The following is a 10703-nucleotide window of genomic DNA, read 5'->3' on the forward strand; positions in this document are numbered from 1 at the left end:
TATGGCGTTTGCGATAAAGCATGTAAATGATACTACATACATGTGGCAGAAGATTTTGTTGTCACACGAAACAAAAAGTTGAGTTTTTTGGTCTAGATTCAAAGCATTACGTCTGGCGCAAGTCCAACACAGTACATCACCCAGTCAACACCATCCCAACAATCAAGCATGGTGGTGGCAACATCATGTTATGGGGATGCTTCTCATCAGCAGTGACTGGGGAGCTTGTCAGGATTGAAGAGAAGACAGATGGTGTAAAGTACAGGTGAATCCTATAGGAAAACCTGCTTGGGTCACCCAAGAATCTAAAACTAGGTCGCAAATTTCCATTTCAGCAGGACAATGATCCGACACACAAGACCAAATCCACACTAGAGTGGTTTCAAAGAAGAAAGTGAATGGCCTAGAATGGCCCAATCAAATTCCTGACTTGAATCCAATAGAAAATTTATGGCGAGATTTGAAGATCAACGATCCCCAATGAAGTAGTTGGAATTGGAGAAATTTTGGCAGGAAGAATGGGGAAAAATTACATCATCTCATTTTGCAAAGCTGATAAAAAAACCTATCCAAAAAGACTCACAGCAGTAATTGCTGCCAAAGGTGTTTCCACAAGTACTAACTTAGGGGGCTGAATACTTATTCAATCAACAAATTTCAATATATGTAGGTAGGGATTTTTGTAGGTTTTGTTGAAATTCAACCTCCTCCACACATAACAGTGTTAAGTTTGACCATTAGAGTTTTGAATAAAAACAAGTCCATTAAAAACATTACATTATTTGTATCTCATCAAAATGTGACATTATTGGTAGAAGGTGAATACTTTTGGAAGGCACTGTAGGTTTACTTTATCCTGTTCAATTGCAGTGTATGGTTTAAAAAGGCAGATGAGGAGGGAACCAACAATCAGTCTATTCGAAAGATTATTCAAATAGGAAACTTTTTTTATATTTTCTAGAACTATTAGCCTAAATATCCATTCTTTTTCTAGAAAATCAACCTTTTCTGGTGAAAATATCTTTCATTAACTTAGCTGTCTTCTAAAAATTATAAGCTCATCCACATTTTCATCTATATTTTCCTTCAACTTTTACGAATGTATTAATAATTCTATTTTCATCAGTCAATTAATGCGATACAAAAATAATATTAATTACTATTTATTCCGACAGATGACGATACAGATATTATATACAAATTGTGAAATGCAGAGATAGTTTTTAAATGAATAATAAATTCGCAAATAATGTTTTGAAACTCTGTGGGAACACATTTAATTATATATATATTCATATTTTTCTACATGAGTAAACCCGAGAAGTAATAAACAGCTTATCGTCATTAAAATAGCAATATTATAAATGAAGTAAGTTTATCAGGAGTTTTCAGATTCGTTCACAGATGGCGGTATGATCCCTGAAGTACGTTGTCATCTCAATTCGTCCAACGAGGCAGCTTTGTATACTTTTGAAGTGGGAGAACTGTTACTAACGTTCGATAGTTGTTCTCATACTAATTAGTGTCCTCCGAGAGAAGTTCATTCAAATTGTGTAACTGCAAACAGAAGTGTAAGTTTTATCTTTCATATGTAAAACTTCGTGAATCTTTTGATTAGTGCCTTTCTTCACTTAATTATAACGTCAAACTTTTCAGTTTTGACATGATGATAGAGATTCAACTTTGAAGCAACAAGTTAGGGTATACCGTTTTTAACTAACTCTGTAACTGTTGCAACTTACAAGTTCTAGTACTCAGTAGTACTAGTAGTACAACTACTACATTACTGGTACTTGTATTATGTAAGTTGTAGTACTGATTAGCATAACTAGTAAATGTTTTTATATAAACACTGGTTGATATTATAAGAAAAAATAATTTATAGTAATAAAAAGTGGTGGATGGCTGGTCTTAGTATTTATTAATATTAGGATAGTTTGTTTCTTGTTAAGCACAAAGCAACACAATGGGCTATTTCTGTTGTGCCCACCAAGGGTATCAAAACCCGGTTTTTAGCGTTACTAGTAAAAGTAAAATACCATAGGCTACTTAAACTTTGATTTTTAAACTTAAAGTTTCTTATAGTTATACTTAGTAGTAGTACTAGTAAGAATAGTACTCAGTACTTAGTTGTACCAGAATAAAATCAATGTTCATTTAATACTAGTAAACTTGAAAAATGTCAACCTGCTGGATAATTAGTTTATAGTATTTCACTTACCATCTAATTTGTTACTAGTTAAGATAAAATTATTTTATAATACTTATACCTAATACGAAATACTTGCAGTACGCTAATCATCAAAGCATTTAGATAGAGTAAAATTTTAAAAGCAGTAATGCAATGAAAAAGAAAACCCAGTAAGAGAAAACGTTCATTGTCACTCAAAAAAAAATCTCCGTTATCGCTTAGATTATTAAGCCTAAAGTTTAAATAAATGATTTTCCTATATATATATTCGATTTCATTTTTAGTGTTCCGTTGAGCCTCATATTTTTTGGATTTTGGTTGTTAATTTTTTTTTGCCATTGAATTTAGTTTTTATATCAGTTTAGCAACTATATCATTATATCTCATGTATATAAATCAACATTTTGAAAAGGAATTAGATGTGATATTAGATATCTATATAAATTACAAAATTGAAATTTCACTCTTTCATGTTTCCAAGTGCGTCAACGTTAAGTTCACGAACTTACAACGCTAAAATTTGGGGTTCGATTCGCCGTAGTGGATAGAACGAAAATAGTCCATTGCATAGCTTTGTGCTAAGAATAAACAGACTGTCTCATAATTGCTTGAAAATCATTAATATCGTTCTTAGTAACGTTTTATAGTTTCTATTTTTAGAAACGAAAAAAATCTGATTAAACTATTTTTATAGCCCGATAAACCTATGTTATTTGATGTTTTTTGTATTGATGTATTACACGACAGTATTTCATTATTTTTTTTTCAAAATGTCACTTGTTATTCTCCTAAAGAAAGAGAGATTTATTAAATGAGTTAGTTATTGTTCTTACTACTCGCAAGTGTCAAAATTACTACCTAAACACATTATTCACGATAATTTAATTGTTTATGTCATTCGAATAGACGTTACCTGGTTTTAAAATCACTGCTCAAGGTTAGTTTCATGTATTTTGCACAGCCCTCTTCCCAGTTAATGTTACCACTTTTCCTATACTGATTTTTATGTTTATTGTTAAGCAATAAGCTATACAATGGGCTATATTTGCTCTGCCCACCGCTGTCATAAGCTCTCAAACTTGCCGCTGATCCCAGGGGAGCTTCTATACTGAGTAGTAGCAGCCTTTCCTCATTTTACGAGTTCGACTTTCGAACTTCTATGACAAAGATAGGTACAGTATTTTATATTGTATAGCAAGGTGTTTTTGAGTAGCACCTGGTGATACAGTTTTGTTGTTGTTCTCTTATTCTCATTATTATTCTTAGTAGGTATGGCTTATTTCTGAAGCTTGGAAGGAAAAATCAAAATATATACCGTCTTTCGGGATGTCTACTGCTCGGAATACAATCGAATACAAACTTTCTCTTGAGATGCCTATAACTCAATATCAATTCGAATACAGACTCTCAAGATCTCAAGTTGCCTACAGTTCGAAAGTAAAAGCTTAACAAAGGTCCTATTTATACTCCTTCGGTGTACCAGTAGCTCGGAAATAACATCCGGATACAAGCTTTTGAGATTCCTATAACATGGAAGTCAAATCCGTTTACAAACTCTTACTAGAAGAGTCAATAAGATCGTAGGTAAAACCTTAATATTTTTAAAGGTCCTGGGTGAAGGTCGTACCTCCTTTTTAGTTTGCTTCATTTAGTTAATTAATAGTAGTGTTGTTTCATGACCTAAAACAATAAAATCTTAAAAATAATTCATATTAATTCTTATACAGGATAGTTTTTTGTTAGAATTTTCGCGCAAAACTACACAAAAGCCTAATTATACAAAGCCATTCCTAATTTTTAAGTGATAGGCTAGACAGAAAGCAGTTACTCAACAACACCCACCACCAACTTATGGGCTACTTTTGTTAGGTCGAATAGTTGGATTTAATCGTCGCTGTTATAGCGCATTCGCGGCCTTAAAGTACGTAATGCTTTTGGGGATACAAGACGCAAACCGTGAATCCTGTTTTTCATATTCCCTGCACACCATTAGCCTATATCCATCCTAAAACTATATTGAGTATAAGCTCTAAAGTATCTATCTATATATATATGTGTGTGTGTGTGTGTGTGTACAAGATGTACTTCCGTAGGGTCCCCGAAAGTGTTCTGTGTCAAGAGTAAATAAAATCAAAACTAAGAGCAACAAATATTTTTATTTCTTGCATTTGAAGTTCATATGTTATGCTGTGTTGTAGCCTACAGAGTGCATAGTTCTTCTCGTGATTTATGGATGCGCACGTTTTACTGACGTCACTACAGTACAAATTGCAACGTTAAGCGTTATGTAAGGTCATTCTAGTGTCTACTGACTTACTGACAGACAGCACACTATGGTATAGTGGTGCGAGTGGTGACCCCTTCCAGGCGCCTTCGGCCTCTTTTCGGGGAAATCATTGGTGAAAAGATATTTTCTCTCCCAGTTCATTATGTCAATGTAGATTTCGTGAATATTTACAATACTTTATTTGAAGTGTGGGGACTTCAAGTATTTATTTTACGATGATATTAATTTAAGGTTTATTGAATATGCAAATAATAAGTTTTTTTCTTCTTAAACGTTAAGGGCCAATTAAGAATTTCGCTGTATTCTTCAGAAACCTGCAAAAAATATAATTTTTGTTTCTTAACATTATCTAACTACAAGTCCTACAGCAAACAGTTAGCAGTACGTATACGTTTGTCGTCTAGAGAACATTGGTTGGCTGACTGCATTGTTAGGAGGCTATTAAATGTTTGTACGTGCGTATACGAAAATGCACATAAAATATATCGTATCTATGTGTATGTGTCTTTTCGACTATGGCCAACGTACTTTTTATCGGACTCTCTTTTATTGTTAGCTGAAAATATTTGTAGGAAATTGCCCACCGCTACTGGAATGTCACTCGACGTAGATAACAAGTCATGTAAACATAATCTACAAGGCAAATGCCTCCCCTTCCCATTACCTCTACTTTTGAGTTATACCTGATCCAGGACTATAAAGAACATGTTTGTCTCCTTTAACTATTGTGTGAACAAAACTGATAAAATTCACCAGCATGTATGTGTAGTGAAAACCACTACTGACCTTGAAGGTTAATACTTGAAGATTTTACATCGTAGAAAAGTCGTAGAAGGTCGATAGTAAACTCAGTCCCATTTAAGAAGTTTTGTAGTTACAATGTTATCTCACGAGGATCTATTCAAAACTTACGATATAGTTTCATATATTACTCATCAAAATCTAGAATGCTAGTTTTAGTTGTAATATTTTAAATTGTAATTTTTAAGATAACATTTTTTACAGGTTAACTATTCTTCCGAATAAGTGTCCAAAGGGTACGGGAATAATTTTGAGGTTTTTGAAATTCGGGAAGAATTTTGTGTTATGGAAAAGGGCAAAATTTGGGAAGTAAAATTAGATGGAAAAGAGAAATATGGCGAAAAGAAACTGTATCGTAAGTACGGTAGTGCTTATAGTAGGAATGGGCTAGATGTGCAATGTAAATTAAAATCTCAAACACACTGCAAACAGTATAGAAATAAAACTTTATAAGCACTTTACACACAATGATGAGTAATACACAAACCAATTGCAGAGTAACAAGCCACCAAAGCATTTGAGAAAGTCAGTAAAAATAAAAATTTCACAAAACTAAAAATTTGTTAGTCTGACTATCTGACTGACTGACTAACGTTATTGGAAATGCATATATCTAAATGCACGAGATTGAATTACGCTACCTTGGCTAAAAACATTTTTCTTGGTTTTAGTTATAACCTTGGTAATAACAATAACCATTTTGCAACACTATTAACAAGCTAACAAGATACTAGTAGCTATATTCTACGATTACGAGCACACTCTGTGCATTGCCAAGTAACAACCTGCCCTCATATCACGTGCGGGTACATAATTGCTTATGCGCACACGCTACATGATCAGCCTGCAGCTGTATCAGCTAGATAAAAAGACGTGGACTACATAGATTCTCTAGATCTAGGTTCTAACTACGATCTAACCTGTGAAAACAAAGCTTTCAGTTCTAAGCATCTAACTCGAAAGTTCTGTGTTGGACAAAGCAGTTCTATCATAGCTTTGGTGCCTAAGACGACATGAGGACGAATGGTACCACTGCCGAACTCTGGCACGGCTTTTCTCAAGCTCTCTGGACTGAAAACAATAATGATGAGTTGTATCATTTACCTTTGTATTCTTTTCAAACTAAGTGTGACCTATCGAGATCTAAGGTTGTACTTGAAACAGTGCAATTTTTAAAATATGCCTTTCAAGGAAACAAAATGAGAGAAAAGGACAAAATTTGATGTTGATAACCTTGAAAACCCCAGATTTTACAGGTAATTTTTCTCAAAAAATTCAACACTTGCACATACTAAATATTTGATTGGGCTTTTATTGTGTGTTTGTTTGTAATTAAGCACAAAGCTACACAATGGGCTATCTGTGCTCTGCCCACTACGGGTATCGAAACTCGGTTCCTAGCGTTGTAAGTCCGCAGACATACCGCTGTGCCACTGGAGGGGCTTGGTTAGGCTTAGGGATGACTGTTGTAGATAACCTCGAACAGCTTTGCGTGAAAGTTCAACAAACACACAAACTAAATATTAATCTTATATATATATAATACTTTTTTTACAACTTAGTGTGCGCTGTGTTGTTCACTTAATGTTATCATAGTTGTAATTTAATGTTTAAGTAATCATCGATGTTCATCTCGTAATAACTCAAGACAAGACTCAAAGCTCCACACTTGGGCATTCTTGTAAATCAATTTTTCCTCTTTTTTTTGCAGGATTGAAATCTCAAAGTAACAGTGTATGGTGATAGTTTAGCATAGCTGGTGATTTTTAAGATCGTGTTTATTCATCTGTTTCATTTTTATTCGGCCTGCTGAGCACAACCCTAATTTTCAATAAGTATAACAAATGTATTTACAGGGTCCATGAATCTTTAATTAAACTGTCAGCGCAAATATAATACCTCATAAATTTTACAGACTACTTAAAAGTAAGGGGGAAAATGCAGATAAAGCTCAACACATGAATCTTGCCGCGGGAGATGTCAAGATTGTACTCTATTAACTCTGTGATAACAAATATTGGTAAATGTTAATTTTCTGTAAGCCAAAACTGTGTTCATATGGTTAAAATCAACGTCTTAGGATGTTAGTTTGCCCAACTGTGTGTTTTGTAGAAAATCGTAAAGTTTTTAAATTACTTTCAACCTGTAGTTCTGCAGTGCTTGAATGTTATTACAGTATAACTTCTTTTGTATGCTTTAAAGACGATCTGGTGATTTTTGTTTGTATACAAAACAAAATTTTAGCCTCATTTTAAACATCCTGTGAGATTAGATTTTTTTTCACTTTGTTAATCAAAATGTGAAGATGCGTACACTTTTCATGGCCAGGTGGTTATGGCGCTTGAATCGCAATCTGAGGGTCGCGGGTTCGAATCCCCCGTCCCACCAAACATGCTTGCCCTTTCAGCTGTGGGGGCCTTATAACGTCTCAGTCAATCCCACTATTCGTTGTTAAAAGAGTAGCCCAAGAGTTTTCCGTGGGTGATGATAGCTAGTGCAGATAGCATTCGTGTAGCTTTGCTCGAAATTCAAAAACAAACAATTGAATCCACTTTTTATTACAAGCAACTGTAGAAAATCTCACATTTAAGAAAACTTGAAAACTCGTTTCATCTTCTTCTGACTCTTCTTTTCGATAGATGAGAAGAAAATGTGGTTATACTCGGTTAAATTAAAATTAAATCATGTGACGAGTTATATCCCAAGGTTAAATAACATTAAATAAATGACGAAAATGTGTTTAACACGTGATATAACAGAAAAATATACACCCACGAAAAATTTTCTTGTTGGTACAAATATAATAACTCTAAGTTAATATGTCTGTTCCACATCACAGGTTTTAACAAAGTCAGTTCACTGCCTCGCCTTTCACTTGAGTTTTGAAATAAACGAACAGTAACTGATTTCATTGAAGTTAAGCACAAAGCTACATAATGGGCTATCTGTGCTCTGCCCACGACGAGTATCGAAACCCGGTTTCTAGCGTTGTAAGTCCGCAGATATACCGTTGTAACACTGGAGTCTCATTAACTCATATCCATGCTGTTATTTTATATATTTATTATTTCTCTGTTTTATTCAGAGTTTATATCCATAAATAATCTTGAAAAGACAGCCGGAATTTCGTACATGTTATTGCGAACATAGGTCTAGCAGTCAGGGTTAATATTTTAAAAACCTTTCGAAAGAGAGGATTAAAAATGAAGATGATTTTCAAAAGGTAATAACTTAGCACTTAGACTTTAGCTCTCTAAAACCTTTTGAATGAACAGAGTGAGACTTGAGAGTTCTTCCTCCACTCATCCCATCCCATTACACATTAAGCTTTTCACTCAGAGTTTATATTTTTTTAACCGCAAAGAGAATTAATGTGTAATATTTTTCTTTGGATATACAACTTAGCGTTAAAAGTATTTGTAACCAGCAGATTGGAGTATCAGATTTTTTGTCCAACCATTATTATACTTTGTATTTGTGGTTTATAAGTCTGATTTACCAAGAAGGGATTAGTATTTAATACGTCAGTTAGTTTTGACATCAATTTTTTAAAATATGGTTAGAAGGTAGCCAAATTATATTAATGTAATTAATTATACTGAGTACTACTTTATTTGTATATTGAAAACTTCTCTGATCAAACTATTGCATATAGGAGTATTTTGTAACTTATCATAATTGTAAATTTTCCGTGCTAGATGCTTACAAGAACAACAACTATAATTTGATTCCTTAAAGTTATTCATGCAAATAAACAAATCTGATATATATCAAGGCTGTTAAAGAAAACTGTGAAATCGTGTAAGGTTGCCAGCATTAAATAAGATTACATTGCGGGTCGCATACAAGTTTCAGTCACAAGACAATCATGAAAGACACGTGCTTCATGGCCAGATTCTATACGTGTGTACTTACAGATACTATGCTCATGGTTAGATTCTATACGTGTATACTTACAAACACTATACTCAGTGTCAGATTCTATACATGTGTACTTACAGACACTATACTCAATGTCAGATTCTATACATGTGTACTTACAGACACTATACTCAGTGTCAGATTCTATACTTGTGTACTTACAGACACTATACTCAGTGTCACTACAGTGGGAAGTTGTGTTTCCAGTGCTCGTACGTTCGACGTCAATGCTAGAACTATGCAAACCGCCTCTGCCACTGTATCGCGATAATGTAATAACGTAGTAAACTATGCCGTTGCTGTTACCTGATACCGTTATTTACTTTATTGATGAAGTTATATGTTTACATATATATATATACAAAACATTGAAAATAATGAAATGTATACAATCTGCAAAAAGGGAAGAATATTTACTTTAAATCCTGTGAGTTTGCTAAAATTCCACGAATAAGTCAAACATGCATGAAATTTAGACGACAAAAGTTTAACAGCCACTTTCCTGTAAGTTTTGAAACTAACCTTCCTAATGTTCTTTTGATGCACCAGTTACACAACTAGACAGTTTCCTACAAGTTTTGAAAACTAACCTTCCTAATGTTCTTTTGATGCACCAGTTACACAACTAGACAGTTTCCTATAACTTTTGAAAACTAACCTTCCTAATGTTCTTTTGATGCACCAGTTACACAACTAGAACAGTTTCCTATAACTTTTGAAAACTAAACTTCCTAATGTTCTTTTGATGCACCAGTTACACAACTAGAACAGTTTCAACACGTTTTCAAAACTAACCTTCCTACTCACAGACTGCGCTTTTGATACACCAGCTACGCAACTGCAGCAGTATCCTGTAAGTTTTGTTTGTTCGTTGTTAATCACAACACTACACAATGAGTTAATGTGTTGTGCCAGTCGCGTCCATCGAGGCCCGATTTTTAACGTTATAAGCCCTCTGACTTACCGCTGAACCACTGGGGGCTGTAAGTTATGAAACTAACCTTCGTACTGTGCTTTTGATGTAGAAGTTACACAAATCGAACACCTTTCTGTAAGTTTGTGAGGTATTAACTCGTATACAGCTTTGTTATTGGTTTACCGTATTTTTCGGAATATAAGACGCACTCCTTATTTTGAATACAAAGTTTTTTTTTGAGGGGGGGAAGCTACAGTCGCATTTGAAAGATTTTTATTGAACAAAAATTCAATTTGATACTTTAAAAATTAGTATGTATTGTTCTAAACATAAAAGAGCACAAAACATAAAAATGAGAAAAATACCGTAAATCAAAAAAAGGTTACTGTTATTTAGTTTGGTTCAAAACCTACAAAATCTTCATTGCTTTCACTGTAATTTATTTTATTATTATTTAGGGAAGTTTGTTTTTAATTATGCACAAAGCTACACAAGGGCTATCTGTGCTCTGCCCACCACGGGTATCGAAACCCGGTTTCTAGCGTTGTAAGTCCGCAGACATACCGCTGAGCCACTGGGGGGCATTT

General features: G+C 34.0%; 1 protein-coding gene across 1 annotated transcript in view; it reads left to right on the forward strand.

Moving 5' to 3' along the window:
* Window positions 1-1475: 1475 nt before the first annotated feature.
* LOC106474087 overlaps window positions 1476-10703 on the forward strand; it is a 29913-nt gene continuing 20685 nt past the window's right edge. The window contains exon 1 of the mRNA XM_022402468.1: window positions 1476-1571. The gene's annotated coding sequence lies outside the window, so the exon portion shown is untranslated. The remainder of the gene's footprint in view (window positions 1572-10703) is intronic.

The sequence above is a fragment of the Limulus polyphemus genome, unplaced genomic scaffold (assembly GCF_000517525.1).
Source record: "Limulus polyphemus unplaced genomic scaffold, Limulus_polyphemus-2.1.2 Scaffold6805, whole genome shotgun sequence".
NCBI lineage: Eukaryota > Metazoa > Arthropoda > Merostomata > Xiphosura > Limulidae > Limulus > Limulus polyphemus.